The sequence below is a fragment of the Lithobates pipiens genome, unplaced genomic scaffold (assembly GCF_037356315.1).
Source record: "Lithobates pipiens isolate NorthernLeopardFrog02 unplaced genomic scaffold, aLitPip1_a1.2 Scaffold_13, whole genome shotgun sequence".
Lineage (NCBI taxonomy): Eukaryota > Metazoa > Chordata > Amphibia > Anura > Ranidae > Lithobates > Lithobates pipiens.
Window position 1 is genome coordinate 309,033,147 of NW_027507718.1, and position 22,652 is coordinate 309,055,798.

The 22,652-nt window shown below is 43.2% G+C and overlaps 1 protein-coding gene across 5 annotated transcripts in view; it reads left to right on the forward strand.

The window, feature by feature from the left end:
• LOC143974992 (UPF0462 protein C4orf33 homolog) overlaps positions 1 to 22,652 on the forward strand; it is a 133,393-nt gene that overhangs the window by 12,191 nt on the left and 98,550 nt on the right. For 3 of the 5 annotated variants that reach the window (XM_077476902.1, XM_077476903.1, XM_077476901.1), the window contains exon 2: positions 21,179 to 21,245. The exons of the other annotated variants lie outside the window; for them this stretch is intronic. The gene's annotated coding sequence lies outside the window, so the exon portion shown is untranslated. The remainder of the gene's footprint in view (positions 1 to 21,178; positions 21,246 to 22,652) is intronic. 5 annotated transcript variants of the gene reach the window in all.

Consider the following 22,652-nt stretch of genomic DNA (forward strand, 5'->3'; position numbering starts at 1 on the left):
GAAATTGAAATGAATGCGCAGCTCTGCCGAAGTGCCTGCAAAGCGCTTCATCAGCTGCGTTTTTCATTTTCTTTGGCTGGTAGTGGGGGTTAAAGGCGCCCCGCTGGTGACCAAAAACGGCCCGTTGTCATTGTGAAATGGATCTTGCTGTTTAATTAGCTAAAAGTATAATTAAGACCCAGTTCACACTATTGTGATGCCAGACATTGCATGTTATTCACATCACATTGCTGTGCAGATCACATGTGATGTCTGTGCGATGTGATTTCAGCCATATAAAACTGTATGGCTGAAATCCCATCGCATTCGCACCAAAATGGTGCTGGACCTTTTTTTGGCCCGCACTGGAATCTAATCGAATGAGTGTTTACATCTATGCGATCTGATTCCTGCACCACTTCACAATTCGCACGGCAAACCGATCTGGGGGTTTTGTTAACTTTACATTGACACCTGAAGCGGTCCGCAGATCTCGGGGTGAACCACTGTGAGATGCATGTTTGATTAGATCAAATAGTCTTAGATTATAATCTATGCGTGTCCTGAATGGTCCAATGACAGAATGCCTGTTACACTAAACATAGGAAATATGAGAGTTAGCCCACCACTTAGGTTAAAATGGGAATTGGGCTAGGTTCACACTAATGCAGGGAGGAAACGCCACGACCCATGTCAAATCCAAATGTCGTTAGACAGGAAATGATCCCGTATATAACCCATCCCATGCAGGAAGCACTTCAGGTTTTTAGCTGTGTCTACAAGGTGGATGGCACCGTTTGTTTGAGCTCTCGGAGCTCCAGGTCTCTAGTCCCACAAACGGTTCTTTAAATGAATCAAGGGCTTGACTGATCGGATCCATTTGACACAGGCTTTATATGCTTAGATAAATGGTACCTGAGACTCGCAAAGAAGACTCAACATCCTGCGAGGTTTTGCCTGTAACGTGACCTCCGGGCGCTGGACCCTGCAAAGTGGAATCCTGGACACCACAGCGCTAAGGCATTCCTGCAGGGTGCTGTACAGGTCCAAGGGAGTGGACCCCAAACATGAAAAGGGTACCCAGTCCTTGAAGGTCCTCAAATGACAGGAACCCACCATGAAGGGTGACGATAAAGCTTCTAAGCTGCCCTGCACCACCATGAAGGGTGAAGATAAAGCTTCTAAGCTGCCCTGCGCCTGGACGGGAATGTGAAACCCCTTTACTTATTGTGGGGTGTCCCAGTGATTGTAACAATCAGTCAAGCTAGCTAGGGGCTGGACACCTGTATGCAGTGACCATACGGGGGAGTTTTTGGGCTAGCTGTGGGTATTTGCAAAGTGTACCTTTTTTTGCCTTGTGTCCGGCTGTTTTTTACCTGTATGATGGTGCACGACGACGTGCCATTTCGCTTTAGTTCACCATGGCGCACACGCGTTAGCAAGAGTGACGCTGTGCTCCGCAGTTTGTTATGCCGCGTACACACGGGCGGACTGTATGGCCTACTTAGTCCGCCGAAACACATTTCAGCGGACAGTCTGCTTGTGTGTGGGCTTCAGCTGACTTTTTCAGCGTGCAGTCCGGCGTACTAAGTATTTCGGATTTTTCGAAATTCTGTCCGTCGTACTCGCATTTCGGCGGACAATCCGCCCGTGTGTATGCCAGTCCGCCGTACTTTTGAAATGAGCGGACTTTTCCCGCCCGGAGAAAAGTCCGCTCATTTCGAGCGGGTATCCAGGTAGGCGGGGCCCACGAAGGAGACGTCGCTGGCCCCGCCGCCTGGTATGGACTTAAAGGGGAACCCCAACGCCGAAAAAAATCGGCGTGGGGGTCCCCCCCAAGTCCACAACAGACCCTTGTCCGAGCACGCTACCCGGCCGGCCAGGAAAGGGGGGCGAGTGAGCGCCCCCCTCCTGAGCCGTACCAGGCCGCGTGCCCTCAACATGGGGGGGTGCCTTGGGGAAGGGGGGGCCGCGCGGCCCCCCCACCCCAAAGCACCTTGTCCCCATGTTGATGAGGACAAGGGCCTCTTCCCGACAACCCTGGCCGTTGGTTGTCGGGGTCTGCGGGCGGGGGGCTTATCGGAATCCGGGAGCCCCCTTTAATAAGGGGGCCCCCGGATACCGGCCCCCCACCCTATGTGAATGAGTATGGGGTACAATGTACCCCTACCCATTCACCTGTAAAATAAAAGTGCAAAAAAAAAACACAACACACGATATAAAATACTTTATTGCACAGCTCCGGGGGTCTTCCGTCTTCGGGGGTCTTCTCGCCGGACTCCTCCGCTATCTTCTTGTAGCTCTTTTGCTAGCGGAGGAGTCCGGCTTTCTTCCTCACCGCCGGCCTCTTCTCCCGACTTCGGGGGTCTTGTCCCCCTCTTCGGTTCTTCTGCCGGGCCACCGCGCCTTCTTATAGCTCTTTTACAGGCGGTGGCCCAGTCTTCTGTCGCCGCCGCCGCCTTCCGTTCTTCTTCTTCTCCTTCTTCTCCAGGAGATGTTGACTCGACAGTCTCTCCGGCAACAATGCCAGGGCCGTGCTGTGCGGCCACTTATATAGGGACAAGGGGCGGTGTCACATGGCTTTATGTCACATGGGTTGGTCACATGGGTTGATGTCACATGGGGACTATGACATCGTAAGGGGGGCGGGGTCACCATGTGACACCAACCCATGTGACATAAAGCCATGTGACACCGCCCCTTGTCCCTATATAAGTGGCCGCGCAGCACGGCCCTGGCATTGTGGCCGGAGAGACCGTCGAGTCAACATCTCCTGGAGAAGAAGGAGAAGAAGAAGAAGAACGGAAGGCGGCGGCGACAGAAGACTGGGCCACCGCCTGTAAAAGAGCTAGAAGAAGGCGCGGTGGCCCGGCAGAAGAACCGAAGAGGGGGACAAGACCCCCGAAGTCGGGAGAAGAGGCCGGCGGCGCGGAAGAAAGCCGGACTCCTCCGCTAGCAAAAGAGCTACAAGAAGATAGCGGAGGAGTCCGGCGAGAAGACCCCCGAAGACGGAAGACCCCCGGAGCTGTGCAATAAAGTATTTTATCTCGTGTGTTGTGGTTTTTTTTGTACTTTTATTTTACAGGTGAATGGGTAGGGGTACATTGTACCCCATACTCATTCACATAGGGCGGGGGGGCGGTATCCGGGGGCCCCCTTATTAAAGGGGGCTCCCGGATTCCGATAAGCCCCCCGCCCGCAGACCCCGACAACCAACGGCCAGGGTTGTCGGGAAGAGGCCCTTGTCCTCATCAACATGGGGACAAGGTGCTTTGGGGTGGGGGGGGCCGCGCGGCCCCCCCTTCCCCAAGGCACCCCCCATGTTGAGGGTACGCGGCCTGGTACAGCTCAGGAGGGGAGGGAGCGCTCGCTCGCCCCCCTTTCCTGGCCGGCCGGGTAGCGTGCTCGGACAAGGGTCTGTTGTGGACTTAGGGGACCCCCCACGCCGATTTTTTTCAGCGTTGGGGTTCCCCTTTAAGTCCATACCAGGCGGCGGGGCAAGCGACGTTTCCTTCGCGGGCCCCGCCTACCTGGATAGCCGCTCGAAATGAGCGGACTTTCCTCCGCGTGTGTGGACGAGTCCGTTCATTTCAAAAGTAGGGTGGATAGTACGGCGGACTTAGTACGCCGTATTAGTCCGCTCAAAAAGTGCCGTGTGTGGGCAAGTAGCCCGTTCGGAAATTCCGACGGACAGTCTGGCGGAAAGTACGCCAGACTAAGTACGTCATACAGTCTGCTCGTGTGTACGCGGCGTTAGTTTGTCAGCTATGGCGCATGCAGCTTTGCCGCACATGCGCAGTAGCCTCTATCTGGACGCACAAAGATTTACGCCATAAGCGAATACAGCCACGCACGGTCACCGAGAACACACACATGCGTATACATGCGTGCACAGAACGTTCCGGCATACACCCAGCTTATTTAAGATGTGTAGGCCAAGCATGCGGTGCTTCCAGAAGGTAGCTGTGAGATACAGAGCAGGCTCTGAACAGTGTTGTATCCCCTGAAGGACCAGAGGCTTCCGGGCAAAGTGAGCCGCTGCGTCTATCTGGTATTGTGCCTACAGTCAATGCTGCTGCTTCACCCTTTATCACCAGGGTTGTAGAAAATAAGTTTGCCACATCTAGCTGACTGTACTGTTTGCGTACCACATTCCTAATACGTATAGTAAAGAACAAGTTCCCTCAGGTTGGGATTTTAAATGGACCACAAACAGTAATCGTAAAAAAATACAAATTTATTAATACATATGGCAAAAAAAAAAAAAAAAGATAGAGCTGCATGATTCTTGCCAAAATGAAAACCACAATTTTTTTGCTTAGAATAAAAAGATCACGATTCTCGCAGCATAAAATCTTTTACATTATACAAAATAATTGAGCTAACTTTAACTATAAAAAAAAAAAAATATATATATATATATATATATATATATATTATAATATGTGTGTGTTTGGGGGTTCTAAGTAATTTTCTAGCAAAAAATATTGTTTTTAACTTGAAACTAACAAATGTCAGAAAAAGGTTTAGTGTGTAAATGGTTAAACTTCCCTCATTTACACAGTGTATTCCTTTGATCTAAAGGACTAATTGTTACAATGTTTATACTTGAGTTCCACTGCTAAAGAATGTTGTGATTCTTGGCAGACTGCCCGTTTTTTTTTTTCCCTTTCCTTTCCTTTGACGGCTGTAGGCTTTAGCAGAGCAGAGAGAATTATCTGCATAAAGAAAGAATCGTGAAATACTTTGTCAAGATTGCAACGGGGAAAAAAATGCAATAACGATTCTTAATGATTAATCGTGCATCTCTCTATTCAAAGTTAATAAAAACAAACACATGTGTTTGGGTTTTATATGAAAACAGCTGAGAAGGAAGCCCAAAACCACCAAGCCAACAGAGCATCCAAGCTAGATATATCACAGATTTATTGGCCAGCAGCATTCCCTTTGAGTGCTCATTGTGTCTTACATGAATCATTGTCGGTCGGTCATACCCTGGCCTGTTGTTCATGCGTGACTCTGACGGACCACTTTCTCTCTTCATTCGTTGACTTATTTTCTGCTGTTCGGGAGGAACACTTACACTTGGGGTCAGTATTTTCAACAGTTAATTTATTGGTGATGTCACAATATGCATGCATGATTTCTCTCTATGAAATGCAAGATGTTTGTAATATTTATATCTTTGCTCTCTCATATATTTCTGATGACATGTATTCTATCATCATAGACTTAAGCCACAGTTCTGGAAGTTTCAAGCCCTTTTAGTCCCTGAAGAAGATCTGCATTGTGTTTTTTCTAAATGCGTTGGACGCTCTGTCAGCTTTAGTTTTGGGCTTCCCTCTCAGCTGTTTTCATATCTGCCCCCAACACGTTTGATTTTATTATCTTTTGAATATTGTTTTTTGTCATATGTATTCATAAATTTGTATTTTTTTACGATTACTGTTTGTGGTCCGTTTAAAATCCCGACCTGAGGAACTTGTTTTTTACTTTATCACCAGGGTTGAACTGTCCTCGGTCCTAGCTGGTTAGAGCACAGGATTGCTGGTAGGATTGCCTCCATCCTGCAGGGCAGCAAGAAGTGTGACAGATCCACTGGAGCCTAATAATTTGGGGCAGGAATGGGTTGAGAATAGGGAAGAGCTAAAAAGCTCAGGATTCTGTGGAGGGCCGAGCGGATGAGATCCAGTTGATGTCTGCCTCTCAGTCGCAGAGGCTTTTCATCCTGACTCTGAGCGAAATGGTTCGTTCTGCCTTTAAGTTGCCTCTTGCAGAGGTGATTGCGCCCCCTTGGTTGTCTTGGGATCCTGAAGCCTCTTTGGGCCGCACAGGCTTTCCCCCTAGACCCCCTGCTGGAACAGGCAGTGTATGCTGATTGGGAACATCCTGACAGGATTCTGTTCCTCTTAAGAGGTTTTCCCTTTTTATATCCCATGGATGAAAAGTTTGTTAAAAAAAGGGAGCATGCCAGCCATAGATGCAGCAGTCTCTTCCTTAAAAAAGATAACTTGTCCGGTAGATAACGCACAGGCCTTGAAAGACCCAGTTGGAATCATTATTAAAGGCTTCATTTTCTTTGGCCAGTTCAGCTATTCAGCCAGATATTGCAGTAGTTGGTATCTGCCAGTCTGTAAAGGATCAGGTCAAATGGCTTAGACCGTACCTAGGATTAGACCCAAATACTTTAGACCTTGAACTGGTTTCAAGGTTGACCTTTTGGTATTTCTAATTAGGCCTAAACATTTTAAATACCGCACTGTGTATGGTATGCTCTGTTCTAGAGCCTGTAATGAGTGATCTCTGAGCAGAAAGTCATCCAGATACCCAAGCACCAGGATCCCTTGGGCCCTTAAAAGACCCAGTACTGGTGCTAGGACCTTTGTGAACACCCAGGGAGCTGTAGCAAGCCCAAAGGGTAGAGTCACAAACTGAAAATGATGTTCTTCTACTGCACATCGCAGGAACCTTTAATGAGACGGAAAGATAGGTATGTGTAAATTAGAGGTCGACCGATATGGGTTTTTCTCTGGCCGATGCCGATATTTAGAAATCATGGTGGCCGATATATGATGCCGATTTTTTTGGGCCGATATGTTAGGCCGATTTTATTTTATTTATTTATTTTTAATCCCCCTTGATCTAACACACCTTTCCCACTGGGGCGTTTTTTAAGGCGCTTTTGGGCTAAAAATAGCGCCTGCAAAATGGCTCCCCTGCAGTCTGCGTGAAAGACAGAGTGCTTTCACACGGAGGCGATGCGCTGGCAGGATCTTAAAAAAAAAAGTCCTGCAAGCAGCACGTTTGGAGTGGTGTGTACCGCTCCTCCACCACTCCTGCCCATTGATATGAATGGGCACCACTGCCGAAGCGCATGCAATGCGATTTGGCAGCGGTGCTTCATGGGCGCATTTAACCTCTTCCTTGGCCGCTAGCTGGGTTATATGTGCCCCACTAGCAGCCAAATAGCACCGCTAAAATGATGGTAAAGAGCCGCTAAAACTTGCATTTTACCATCAACGCCTGCCCGCTCCAGTGTGAAAGCAGTCTTCATAAGTGATACAGAAAATATCTTACACTTAAAGCGGAGGTCCACCCTAAAGTGGACCTTCCGCTCATCGGAACCCTCCCCCCCTCCGGTGGCACAATCGGCACCTTTCAGGGGGGAGGGGGGTGCAGTTACCTGGATAATCCAGGTAACTGCACCCACTTCCGGGACAGCTCTCTGCGGAAAGGGGCGTAACTTACGCCCCTTTCCGCAAGTGCCCGCCCCTTCCCGCAAGTGCCCCGCTGCCTGCTGGGAAACACACAGCTCCCAGAGGCAGCGGGGAGCGTCCTTATTGCGCAGCGCAATTCGCGCATGCGCAGTAGGGAATCGGGAAATGAAGCCGAAAGGCTCCATTTCCTGATTCCCATACCCAAGATGGCGGCGGCAGGACCCGACAGACGACCTAGCGATCGGCTTCGGGTGCCGACATCGCGGGCGCGCTGGACAGGTAAGTGTCACTATTTTAAAAGTCAGCAGCTGCAGTATTTGTAGCTGCTGGCTTTAAAAAAAAAAAAAAACGCGGAGTCCCGGTGGACTCCCGCTTTAAACATTTATTAAACAGAACAAACCTCCAATCAGTTTACTTGTATGTATGATTTAGATAAAAAAAAAAAAAAAAAAAACTATATATTAAATAAAAACAGGTAGTCAAAACTTTTGGACAAAAAAAAAAAAAAAGGGCTAACTTTACTGTTTTTTTTTTTTTTTAAATGGTGTATTTTTTTCCCAAAAAAATGCATTTGAAAGACCTCTGTGCAAATGCCGTGTGACATAAAATATTGCAACAACCGCTATTTTATTCCCTAGGATCTCTGCTAAAAAAAATATATATCATTTTTGGGGGGTCTAAGGGATTTTCTGGCCGAAAATACAGGATTTTTACTTGTAAGCAACAAGTGTCAGAAAAGATTTAGTCTTTAAATGGTTAAACTGAGAACTTCTACACACAGAGATGACTTCATTCATTCAAGTGTAAACATTGTATCTTTCTGTTCTTTTCTTGGCAGTCTGCCCAGAGAGGAGGAAAGGGTTGCTATGACGACTCAGTCAACTTGCACTGACTTCTATACAGAAGTCATTTCAAAGTCCCGCTGTAGTTCTAAATCGGCTTTTTATCAGCACAATCGGCCGATGCCGATTAATTAAAAAACGGCAAATATCGGCCGATATATCGGTCGACCTCTAGTGTAAATACTTGTGTTTTATATCAATGGAGGCTAAAAAGTCTTCCATCTGGAGTGAGGCTACAATCTGAAAGGACTGTATTAGTATTTCATTCGAGGTGGTACCCTATGCCCAGTTCCATTCCAGGCCTCTACAACAAGACATCTTGTTGGCTTGGAACAGGAGAGGACAAGCCCTGGATTATCCAATGTTCTTATCTCCTCGGGCACGCTTAAGCCTGAACTGGTGGTTCCAGGATCAGAACCTGTGAAAGGGAAGATCCTTCCTCCCGATAACTTGGAGAGTACTAACTACAGATGCCAGTCTCTCAGCTCAAGGGAAATGATCAAGGACGGAACAGATCCTGCCCATCAATGTCTTGAAATTACGGGCAGTACAACTACCCCTAGGGTCATAGACGGTGGAGCTTCAGGACTGCCCTATTAGAGTTAATTCCAACAATGCCACTGCAGTGGCCTATATAAACCACCTAGGCGGTACCAGGAGTTGTTCAGCTCTGAAGGAGGTGAAGGACATACTAGCCTGGGCAGAGGGACAGGTGCCGAATTTATCGGCAGTCCATATCCCGGGAGTAAAGAACTGGAAGGCAGATTATCAGCCACCAGCAGATCTGCCTGGGGGAATGGTCCCTACACCCAGGGGTGTTCCAGAAAATTTGCCAATGTTGGGTATGGCCAGAGGTTGACCTACTGGCATCCAGGTTCAACAGCAAGCTATAACATAGGAAAAGAAGGGCTAGAGGTCACAAACCTCGGGACTTTAAAGGTGTTTTAAATTGGAAATGTAAATACACTGATATAATTCTTATTTAAAAAAACAAAAAGATTTTTATTGTTACAAAAGATTAAAAAACATGAAACAATTTTGTATTTCCAAATCTGTTGTTGCACTTGAGCGTTTAGACAACGACAATACCACTTTCTCTACATGTTTCGCTCAGCAGAGCTTCTTCAGTAGATATTTTATGTGTCAACTGTTAAACTATGATTAACAAAAGATTTAATGAATACACATGTACAATCCATGTATAAATACAAAATAACATAGCATAACTAAATTATATACATTTTTCTAAATATATCAAAGTTTATATAAAGAAAAAATATCAAATATAGGGCATAGGAAAAAAAAATTCTCCATCATTATCTGTCCGAAACACTGAAAAGCAGACAGAGAGTAGCCTCTCTCCTGGTTACTTTCTATTGAGCTGGATGTCCTTTTGGTAAGAATATTTCATTACCCAACTTTCGATACATCTAGATGGCGTTTAGCCATTGAAAACGGACAAATTCTTTTCTAGTTTTGATTTCAATTTATTTTTTAGGTTCTTGGTCTGGATTGGTCTGTTTTGTCTTTTGGCCTCATTTGACCATACTTGAGATCCTTCAGACCCTTGCCTGGCTTGATTTGTCCCCCAATATTTTCATATCCTACCCATCAATATGGGAGTGACACATCAAATTTGCAATTGATTCAATTATATTGATTCATTAAGGGTAATTTTGTTTCCTTTTTAACCATTGACAATTTGAACACCTGATCTCTTATTGATATTTACCGTATTTTCCGGCGTATAAGACGACTTTTTAACCCATTAAAATCTTCTCAAAAGTCGGGGGTCGTCTTATACGCCGGGGGTCGTCTTATAGGAAACTTCTGCGATCGCCGCGGAGGGAGCTCCAAAATACCGCAGCCGCCGTGACATCCGCCCTGTATGCAAGCTACAAGCTGCAGGCGTCTGGGATGCCGAAAAAAAAAAAAAAAGACATACAGCGGCAAAACACGCCTCTTTCACCCGTCTGGCCCGCCCTTCTATCCTATTACCATACCTCTTCTCTGACGAGCTTTCGCTCCTGAGGACTGGAGCGAAGAGGAGCAGGCGCGCATGTGCTAGTTCTGAGAGGCAGATGTACGGTAATAGGATACAAGGGCGGGCCAGACAAGTGAAAGGGGCGTATTTTGCATTAGTCTTGGAGACAGGGAGGGCTGGGCAGGCAGGCAGGGAGAGCTTACCGGACTATGATTTGTTTAAAGCAACCAGCAAATCGCTGGTAAGGTGGCTGTTATACCACATACAGTACCAGTAAAATATCTACCGGTATACCAGTACAGCAGTAGTCTTATACGGAGAGTATATCCCAAACACTACATTTTAACTGGAAATTTTGGGGGTCGTCTTATACGCCCAGTCGTCTTATACGCCGGCAAATACGGTATATATGCTTGTTTATACTACCTTGTGTTGTTTTTTAATGGAAAGAACTTTCCAATGAAATTTTGTCCTTTTCTGCATACCTTGATGGAGTTCAATGCATAGAGTTCTGGTGTTTCATTGCACATATGAATATTTGTATTTTCTCATTTCATCCGTTATCTAAATACACACTTGCAACAGTTGTGGTAAGGTTCATGTTTTTTGCATTTTGTTTTGTCTTTTTATTTCATACATTTATTTTATTTTCAGCAACTCCATAATCTAAGCTGATAAAACATTTTTTTCCTATGCCCTATATTTGATATATGTATTTTTTTATATATACTTTGATATATTTTGAAACATGTATATAATTTAGTTATGTTATGTTATTTTGTATTTTTTTACATGGATTGTACATGTGTATTCATTAAATCTTTTGTTATTCATAGTTTAACAGTCGCCACATAAAATACCTCCTGAAGAAGCTCTGCTGAGCGAAACATGTGGTATTGTCGGTGTCTAAACGCTCAATTGCAACAGCAGATTTGAAAATACAAAATTCATGTTTTTTAATCTTTTGTAACAATAAAAATCTTTTTTTTTTATAAGAATGATATCAGTGTAGTTACATGTAGTTACATTTCCAATTTACAACACTTTTAAAGTCCCAAGGTTTGTGATCTCTAGCCCTTCTTTTCCTGTTCTACATATTGGGATGTGGTGTTTATTTTTGATTCCTTTTTTCTAATTAATCTCAATATAAACAAGCTATAGCAGTTTGTGTCCCGAACAAGAGATCCTCTGGCAATCAGAGCAGATGCTCTGGTAGTTCCATGGAGCTAGTACTCCCTGGTTTAGGCTTTCCCTCTGATCCCTCTCCTACCACACTTGTTGCACAGGATTTGGAGAGAGGGGGTTCCAGTCATTCTGACAATAGACGGACCATGAACGCTTCCACGTCGCCTCAATCTACTGTCTTAAGGTCCTATATTCCACCCCAGCTTACAGTCTCTAAATTTGACAGCATGGCTATTGAAGCCTGGGTGTTAAAAGACTGTGGCATCTCTGGACCAGTGGTGTCTACCCTAGTGAATTCTAGAAAAGCTGTCACAAGGAAGATCTATCATAAGGTCTGGAAGACTTATATTGCTTAGTGTGAAGCCAAAAAATGGCATCCTCAGAAATATGTGATTGGGAGAATTCTCTTTTCTACAGTCAGCTGTGGAAATCAAATTGTCTTTCAGTACAATCGGAGGTCAAGTTTCGGCCCTATCAGTATTTTTCCAAAGAACTTTAGCCTCCCATCCACTGGTCCGAACCTTTTATGCAGGGGGCAACTTGCTTGCTTCCCCCCATTAGGTCACCTATGTGTCCTTGGGACTTGAACTTGGTGCTATCTGTGTTACAGAAACAACCATTGGAACCTATCAAGGAAATTCTATCCCCTCGGCTAGAACGGTATTGAAGTTGGTAGCCCTTTCATGCAAGGAACCGTACTTGATCCTTCACCATGATGGGGTCGTGTTACGACCTGTTGCATCCTTTTTGCCAAAAGTGGTGTCAGCCTTTCATTTAAATAGGGACTTTGTTTTGCGTTCTTTTTTCCCCTCAGCCTCGTTAGGCGGAAGAGACACAAATGCACTCCTTGGACGTTGTCCAGACAGTCAAGATTTATTTGTCTAGATCTGTGGAGATCCGAGGATCAGACACTTTTTTTGTTTTACCAAAAGAACCCAAGAAAGGGCAGGAAAAAAAGGGGCTAACAATGGGTCAAAAAGATTTGGTGAGGTGGTCCCATCCCTGTTAGACTATACAAAGAAAGAACCCCCCTGAATGGGTGGGATTTTAAATGACCACCAACACCAAACAACAATTGACAACATATACATACTTTATTAACCACCTCGCGCCCGCCCTATAGCCGAATGACGGGCGTAGAGCGGGCGCTTTCGTCCGGGAGGCCGTCCCTGGACGTCCTAATGTTTACTTCCGCAATGCGCGCCGCCGTGGGCGCGCATCGGGGAAGTACTGTGTTTGCCGTGTCCCCCGGGGACAGGCAAACACAGATCGCTGTAAACGGCCAATCACAGCGGCCGTTTACAGCACGATCGGCGTGTCCAATGGGAGATGATCTCATATGTAAACATATGAGATCATCTCTCAGCGCCGCTCTCCCTCCTCACACAGACAGTGTGAGAGGGGAGAGATGAATGGCTGCAGCGGCATTTAGTGAAAAAAAGAAAAAAAAAAGTGCCATCCTCCCCCAGTGCCATCCTCCCCCAGTGCTATCCTGTCCCAGTGCTATCCTGCCCCAGTGCCATCCTGCCCCAGTGCCATCCGCCCCAGTGCCATCCTGCCCCAGTGCCATCCGCCCCAGTCACCCCAGTGCCATCCACCCCAGTGCTACCTGCCCCCAGTGCCACCTGTCAGTGCCATTTGTCCCCAGTGCCATCTGTCATCAGTGCCACGTATAAGTGCCATCTGTCATCAGTGCCACGTGTCATCAGTGCCACATAGTGCCATCTGTCATCAGTGCCACGTATTAGTGCCATCTGTCATCAGTGCCATTTGTCATCAGTGCCACCTGTCAGTGTCACGTGCCATCTGTTGTCAGTGTCACGTGTCATCAATGCCACTTATCAGTGCCATCTGTCATCAGTGTCACGCGTCATCGGTGCCACGTATTAGTGCCATCTGTCATCGGTGCCACGTATTAGTGCCATCTGTCATCAGTGCCACGTATTAGTGCCACGTATTAGTGCCATCTGTCATCAGTGCCACGTGTCATCAGTGCCACGTATAAGTGCCACGTGTCATCAGTGCCACATATTAGGGCCATCTGTCATCAGTGCCACATATTAGTGCCATCTGTCATCAGTGCCACGTGTCATCAGTGCCACGTATAAGTGTCATCATTGCCACGTATCAGTGCCATCTGTCATCAGTGTCACGTGTCATTGTCCTGGTGCTTCAAAAGTGTAATAAGTAATCAAAAAGTTAGATGTGTAATTTATGCTCCTAGAACACCTGATGGCGCTCCCTGCATGTTGGGCCTCTCTATGTGGCCAGGCTGTGGAAAAGTCCCACACATGTGGTATTGTAATACTCAGGAGGAGTAGCAGAATTTTTTGGGGGGTGTCATTTGTGGTATACACATGCCATGTGAGAGAAATAACCTATTACAATGACAATTTTGTGGAGAAAAAAAAAATATGAAAAATCTTAATTTTGCAAAGAATTGTGGGAGAAAAATGACAACATCAAAAAGCTCACTATGCCTCTTACTAAATACCTTGGAATGTCTACTTTCCAAAAAGGGGTAATTTGGGGGGTATTTGTACTTTCCCGACTTGTTCGGGTCGCAAGAAATGAGACCACCGCTTGTAGACTCTCTAACTTTCACAAAGACCAAATAATATCCACTAATTTGGATTATTTTTACCAAAGATATGTAGCAGTATAAATTGTGGCCAAAATTTATGAAGAAAAATTAATAATTTGCATAATTCTGTCACAGAAACAAAGAAATATGCGTTTTTTTTCAAAATTTTCGGTCTTTTTTTCAGTTATAGCGCAAAAAATTTAAACCCCAGAGGTGATCAAATACCACCAAAAGAAAGCTCTATTTGTGGGGAAAAAAAGGACATAAAATTCATTTGGGTACAGTGTTGCATGACTGAGTAATTGTCATTCAAAATGTGAGAGCACAGAAAGCTGAAAATTGGTCTGGGCAGGAAGGGTGTTTAAGTGCCCAGTAAGCAAGTGGTTAATAGTTACAACAGAAGTACAAAATACCGCCAAAAAAACGCCAAAAAGACACATGAACTGATAATGTCTCAGTGGCGTGTTTACAAATAGACAAATACATAGATCAATAAGATAAGCCAATAAATGAATGATTAAAATACTCTTCTTATATCACCCACACCAACGCGTTTCCAGTTGCTGGTATCACAGAACTTTCATCAGGGATGAAGAGCAAAAAACTCGATGACATATTGATATTTCTACAATATAAAGAACCGATCTTTAAAACCACATAAAATACATGCAGCAAACAGAGAGAGAAAAAAAAAGAGACAATTTTCCTCCCCCCAGAATTCTTTCATATACAAAAGTATACACAAAAAATGTTGTTCTAAAAATTGTAAATAGTCCAGTTATAACTTACAAGAAGCCCAAAATAAACAAAATCAAGCAATATGTTGGAAAATAAGAATAAATAAATAAAATAAGAATAAATGGCATTTTGCCAAAAGACAGTCTTGAGCAACTGTATTCTGTACATAATGTACAGTATCATACATTTGGTAATAAAGCTACCTAGACTGTGTAAGGAGGTTAGACATTCCACTTGTATATCTAACCTGAAGGAGGACTTGGGTACCTATACAAACTTCATTTAAAAGATTAAGCATAGTCTAAAACAGTATTATACCTCACTGTGTCCATTTGATGAGTTGGATCAGGGGTGTCAAACTCAATTAAATTGTAGGCTGCATCAGCATTATGGTTGCCCTCAAAGGTCCGGTTGGTATCTGTAGGACTAGATGTCCTGAGCAATGTGCAGGGTTTGGAGAAGGACCATAGAAGGGCTGGAGTCAGCTGCCAGAGTCTGCTGAATGCTGGACCAGGATAATAACTTGGATTTTATTCAAAAAATGTATTATTCCCCTCCACTAGGATCCCCACTATGAATTTATCACAACTGATTCGATTGATAAAGGGCACTCAAAAAGGGTGTGCACTTTCACTACTTTGCTATTGTACCCTTGTTTTGATATCTAAATTTTTTGGCATCTCTGAAGGCAAGCAAAATAGGAAAAATAGAGACTAAAACCGCATTATTTGTGGATGACGTATTAATTTTCTCATTAAAGCCAGAATGGAATGTTCCAGCGATTCAAAAACGTTTTGAAAAGTACAATAGATTTTCAGGCTTGCGTATAAATTAAAAAAAAATATATATATATTGCCAAATACATTTACAGTATATGTCATAGAAATTGTGTACAAAATACAAATACCCTATTTGTAAAGGAATATATTCCGTATTTAGGGATAAAATACAGTAAAGATGCCATGTTCATTGTGTACTTTGAATTATCCAACAGTGATAAAATTGAACTGAAAATGTGGGCAGATCTTCCTCTTATCTACTCTGTTCCCTGAAAACATTACAGACTCTTCTTAAACCTAAAGATGTGAGTCTGATAACGAAATATATGACTAGGTTTTTGTGGCATGGGAAGAGACCACAAGTTTCAATATCTACTCTCTATCGGCTGAAAAGTAAAGGTGGTCTTGGTCTTCTGAAAGGGAAAAAGTTTGTAAAAAAGCTTGTTGTGTGTGTGTTTTTTTTTTTTTTGTTTTTTTTTTTGTGACTGAGAAAAGAGCTTGGTTTGTCAGAGGAATCTCTCCTGTTTAGTTAGTACCTGGATGGCAAAGATTTATTTCCTGTTTTGTTCTGTTTCTTTTTAAATAAAACTGACTACAAGAAAAGACATGCTGTTTGGACTACCCTTTTCCCCAAGAAAGAAGATCCTCACTAGAGCTAACCCCCACCATACTAATATAAGAAAATTGCCTCCAGGTTTGAAAACAAACCTGCTTAATAAGGATAAAAAAGAAGGAAGTCTTCCTGAAGACATGGGAGCAATAGAGAACAGAGTGACTAGTGCAACACTTTTGGGGTCTAACAAAGGGGGGGGGGAGATGCAAGTAGCCAGTCTCCCTTGAAGACAGTGGTGTGCTTAAGAGTCCATTCACACAGGGGCAACACGACTTCCAGTGAGACTTTAGGAGGCAACTTGGACACAATTTGAGTATGAACAAGGCATCTTGAAGTTGCCTCCAGCACAGGGGACTTTGCCAGTGGCCAATCACATAATAATCAGCTCTGTGGGAGGGAGGGGTTTGCCTAGAAAACTATTTTTACTTCCTGGAAAGTTGCTTCAGTTAAGACAGGGCATCAGACTTGGAGTCAACTTCCATTGAAATCAATGGGTACAAGTTGCCTAGAAGTCGGATTGAAGTAGTACAGGAACCTTTTCTGAAGTTAGAGCGACTTCAGTAGTGTACATTAAGCCCCTGTACACACGGTCGGAGATTTCCACAACCAAATCCGTCGGATTTTGCCCGTCAGATTTTGTCCGTCGGATCTTGTCCGAAACTGTTGCTTACACACGGTCAGACAAAGTTGGCGAAAAATCCGATCTTTCAGAACGTGATGACGTAATTTTGTTACGATGGGACTACATTCAGGCTAGTAGCCAATAGCTTTGATGTAGTAATTTGATCTGAGCATGCCTGGCACTTGGTCCGATCAAAATTCTCTACACATGATCGGAGTATGTCCGATCGGCCCAGTTGGTCGGGAAATATTTCCAACATGTTGGAAAATTGGGTCCGACGGAATCAGTCCGATGGGGGGGGGGGGGGAGACAGCATTCTGCATCATACAGACATATGAAGTCTACAGTCTAGTCCTTACATTTTTGCCCCACGTTCCACCTATAGAAATAGAAGAGCACTGAGCACAATGTTTTTCCAAAGTTACACGATGGGCAGGCATACAGTGGCTGTATTCTTTGCATAGTAATGATAAACACAGGTCACACAAAACCAGACCGCGCCACAGAGGTACTGGCAAGAAAATGGCACAGACCGACAGGGCACTAAAACGGTGTCGCCACCCCTATACCTTGCGATCCCAAAAAGGAAATGCAAGTAATAGCAGATCAAAAAATATATATTTAAACGGGGCCAGGCGCTACCGGTAGTAGCTAAAAAGAGGTGTGTGCATAGAGGTAAGTACACATCCAGCACTAACCACTTAAGAATCCACAATAATAATTGGAGGTAGGAAACCACACCTTCCACTAATAAAGTACAGGAAAAAGGAGTAAGCAAAACAAATGGCAGGCAAGACCATATAATATACCCCACTAGTAGATAATACAATTAAGTACTAATTGTGATACGCGCTAATATCTATAGTATGCTGAGGAGTGTCACAAAGTGTATATATATATCTCATACCACACCCAAAGGTGCATATATAAACCACTAGTTAACACTTATGTAGCCAAATGCCAGATGGACAGGTTAATCACAGCAACAAGAAATATATGTATATGAAAACAACAAATAATACTAGAATGTATCTATGCAACCCCAGAAGGTTATTAGAAGTGTATATACATGTGTATACACACATGCATATACACTAAAACCGTAAAGTGCTAAAGTAAACCATAAGATGCTAAGAACCGCAAAAGTGCAAAGGGTACGGAAATGTGCACGAAGTGCAAAAAAATGTGTAATACTTAATCACATAAAGTGCCAAGTGTTAGTATAACAAATAAAAAACCATCACAATAAAAAATAGGTAAAAGTAAACCAATGAAGGTACTTTGATACAAAAGTCCAGCAAAAAATTCATATATAACCCAAAAAACATAAAGGGTGCAGTCCAAAAACAAAAAGGAGGTATGTGTCCTCAGAATCTTCAAGTAGGTGCAGGTTAAGGTGACTGGTGCTCAAATACATAAAATTCAGGTGACTTCCGTGCTCGCCCCCTCAGCTCCCCACTCACCGAAACTTTAAGCCCACGAAGGGCAATCAGGCCTGTAGATCTCACACAGCAGGGACCAGTTCACAGAAGGAGGGTCTAGAGGAGGCAGTTTTCCACTCTTTTTTTGGTGTGTAGAGAGGGCTAGTACTGGTGAATCAGCGTATCCTCAAGAAGAAAAAGGGGGGGGGGGCTCCATAGTGTAGTAATTCCAGGTCTCAAAAGGTTAATTTTTTTAAAACATATACTTTATTGGTTAACACACCAGATAAAGGAGATGTGTTTTTTTTAAAAACAAATAACATGACCCCTAGGGGGTAATATGCATGAAAAAATTACAGTCCCGGGTTGACTAAAATAGATAAGCAAAGTCTTTTTGCAAAAAATAAAAAAATAAAAAATAAAAAAATATACAAACAAAAAAACAAAAATTGTAAGATATGATAAAATAAATAGTAAGATAAAAAAGAGAGGTGTGAGGTAGGTATTATGTTTGCACACCTCCTCTAACTCAAACCCTTATGAGCAAAAGTGGTAATGAACAAAAACAAGAGTAGGCAGGGGGAAAAAAAAAAGGAATCCTAGGTGCAGCTGTCTATACCACAGGGTTAGGATCCGCAATTCCCAGCGTGACCTATCACATATCCTCTTCAACCTTATGGGTGGTCCCCCTCTGGACATTTAAGATGTGGGTGCGTGTTATCGTCGCTGAAGATGTCCTATGACGAAACGCGTTTGACGTAAACACGCACACCACTTCCGGATCGATTGTTTGAGCTAGGTGGAACGCAGGGCGGAACGCACGCTAGACTCGCTCGTAAGCGTGCTTGTTCTTACCGATAAGGCTGGGCACTGTCAGTTTTACTACAGGCGGCAGGGTACCATCTCCCGTGAGGATTAGTGGTGTATGCCCCCCCCCCCCCCCAGGCTGCTATGCTGGGAATTGCGGATCCTAACCCTGTGGTATAGACAGCTGCACCTAGGATTCCTTTTTTTTTCCCCCTGCCTACTCTTGTTTTTGTTTTTGCTCATTACCACTTTTGCTCATAAGGGTTTGAGTTAGAGGAGGTGTGCAAACATAATACCTACCTCACACCTCTCTTTTTTTATCTTACTATTTATTTTATTATATCTTACAATTTTTGTTTTGTTTTTCGCAAAAAGACTTTGCTTATCTATTTTAGTCAACCCGGGACTGTAATTTTTTCATGAATATTACCCCCTAGGGGTCATGTTATTTGTTTTTGAAAAAAACACATCTCCTTTATCTGGTGTGTTAACCAATAAAGTATATGTTTTTAAAAAATTAACCTTTTGAGACCTGGAATTACTACACTATGGAGCCCCCCCCCTTTTTTCTTCTTGAGGATACGCTGATTCACCAGTACAAGCCCTCTCTACACACCAAGAAAAGAGTGGAAAACTGCCTCCTCTAGACCCTCCTTCTGTGGACTGGTCCCTGCTGTGTGAGATCTACAGGCCTGATTGCCCTTCGTGGGCTTAAAGTTTCACTGAGTGGGGAGCTGAGGGGGCGAGCACGGAAGTCGCCTGAATTTTATGTATTTGAGCACCAGTCACCTTAACCTGCACCTACTTGAAGATTCTGAGGACACATACCTCCTTTTTGTTTTTGGACTGCACCCCTTATGTTTTTTGGGTTATATATGATTTTTTTGCTGGACTTTTGTATCAATGTACCTTCATTGGTTTACTTTTACCTATTTTTTATTGTGATGGTTTTTTATTTGTTATACTAACACTTGGCACTTTATGTGTATTACACATTTTTTTTGCACTTCGTGCACATTTCCGTACCCTTTGCACTTTTGCGGTTCTTAGCATTTTATGGTTTACTTTAGCACTTTACGGTTTTAGTGTATATGTATGTGTGTATACACATGTATATACACTTCTAATAACCTTCTGGGGTTGCATAGATACATTCTAGTATTATTTGTTGTTTTCATATATATATATTTCTTGTTGCTGTGATTAACCTGTCCATCTGGCATATGGCTACATAAGTGTTAACTAATGGTTTATATATGCACCTTTGGGTGTGGTATGAGATATATATATACACTTTGTGACACTCCTCAGCATACTATAGATATTAGCGCGTATCACAATTAGTACTTAATTGTATTATCTACTAGTGGGGTATATTATATGGTCTTGCCTGCCATTTGTTTTGCTTACTCCTTTTTCCTGTACTTTATTAGTGGAAGGTGTGGTTTCCTACCTCCAATTATTATTGTGGATTCTTAGGTGGTTAGTGCTGGATGTGTACTTACCTCTATGCACACACCTCTTTTTAGCTACTACCGGTAGCGCCTGGCCCCGTTTAAATATATATTTTTTGATCTGTATTCTTTGCATGTCTATACTAGAGAGAAGCAGTGGCTGCATTTATCTAATTGCAGCTACTGGAAAATATCAAAAAAGGCTATGGGGATGGGGGCTGCACCACAAAACAAGACTCCCCTGACACTGCCTACGCACCTGTCCAAATAACACCCAAACAGGAAACAAATATCCCAATGGAAGTAGGGATGTGTAGTTTACTGTGGGGAGAGGAAATAATGAGCCGTGCTACTGTTTGCCCTCCCACATAGACCAGGGAGAGCAAAAAAACACAAACTGATGCTTTTGATGACATCACAGGTACCTATATGTTTGGGGTTATTTTCATCATTTCAAGTTGAATGAGAAAAAAGGTATCATAGTTAAATCTGGGGGCTAATGGGAAATAATGGGAATAATATGTTTTATTAAAGTGTGGGACTTTAAGTTTTGCGTGTGATTGCACTGTAAGTGAGCTATCTTGACATTTTCCACTTGGAGTACATGCTTCCTTATATATTAACACTACCTTTTCTCACTGACCTTTAGTATCCTAATATAGCATTTTAATTGCTAACATAAGCATATCAAAGACATTCTTTACTTCTTTTCTGCTTAGCTTTCTCCTAATATTGATCTATCTATCATTCATGAACCAGACTACTCATTTAAATCCATCATTTTAAATTCTTCTCAGTCAGGAAGGACTTTGTAGAACCAAACCAGCCCTAGATAAAGCACAGCTCTGGCATGGTAATGAGCTTTGTATCATTCGTATCATGTACTTTGCCGTTATTTTTACATTTCTCTCCTTGAGACAATATTGTACTTTTTTATTTTATTTCTTTTTCAGAGAGATTCAAGCAAAACAGTGTCTAAATCTGGCACAGGAGACAAACAACATTAAAACAGAGTAAAAAGTAAGTTCACCCAAAACTAGATATAACCTACCCATATAATATATATACCTAGATAGTCCGCCCAAAACTAAATACAACACTCTGGAGGACATTTATAAAGCAAATTAGCAATAAAATTAGTCACTATTCAGACTACATCTCCTTCACCAAAGTATTTGCGACAGGTTTACAAACCTGTGTAGCTATATTCCTGGATAGTCAAGTGTGACAGTTAAGATAGATTTATTTCTGAAGATATAGTGGAGAAAATAATTATTTTATCCGCTGCAGATTTTGTAAGTTTGTCCACTTACAAAGAAATGAAGGGTCAATAATTTTTTATCATAGGTGTATTTTAAATGAGAGACAGAATATCAACCAAAAATCCAGAAAAAACACATGATAGAAATGTTTAAAATTGTGTTGCAGTTCAGTGAGTAAAATAAGTATTTGATCCTCAAGCAAAACATGACTTCGTACTTGGTGGAGAAACCTTTTATTGGCAAGCACAGAGGTAAGGACATTTCTTGTAGTTACCTGGTTTGCACACATCTCAGGAGGGATTTTGGTCCACTTTCCTTTACATATTTTCTTTAAATCCTTACGGTTTCTTGGCTGTTGCTTGGAAACTCGAAGTTTCAGCTCCCTCCATTAATGTTCTATTTGATTAAGGTCTGAAGACTAGGCAAATCCATGACCTTAATGTGCTTCGTCTTGAGTAACGCCTTTGTTGCCTTTGCGGTATGTTTTGTGTCATTGTCATGCTGGAAGACCTATCCACGACCCATCTTCAGTGAAAGAAGGTTCTCACCCAAGATTTTACAATACATGGCCCCTCAATGCGGCAAAGTCGACCTGTACCTTTAGCAGAGAAACAGCCCCAAAAGCATAATGTTCTCACCTCTGTGCTTGACTGTAGGGATGGTGTTCTTAGGGTTATAGTCAGCATTTTTCTTCCTCCAAACACGACGAGTCGAGTTAATGCCAAGGAGCTAAATTTTTGATCTCATCTGACCACAGCACTTTCTCCCAATCCATCTCTGAATCATTTAGATGTTCATTGGCAAACTTCAGACTGGCCTGTAACATGTGCCTTCTTGAGGAGGGGGACCTTGCGGGCACTGCTGGATTTCAATCCATGGCGGAGTATTGTGTTATAAATGGTTTGTTTGGTGATCCCTCACTGTTCTCATGATCATCCTTACCCCATGAGGCAAACTCTTGCATGGGGCGCCAGACCGAGGGCTGTTGATGGTTGTTTTGTACTTCTTCCATTTTCGAATAATGGCTCCAACAGTTGTCTCATTCTCACCAAGCTTCTTGCTGATGGTCTTGTAGCCCATCCCAGCCTTGTGTAGGTCTACAATCATGTCCCTGATGTCCTTTGGCAGCTCTTTGTTTTTTTCCTGTGGGAGACAGAATGATTGT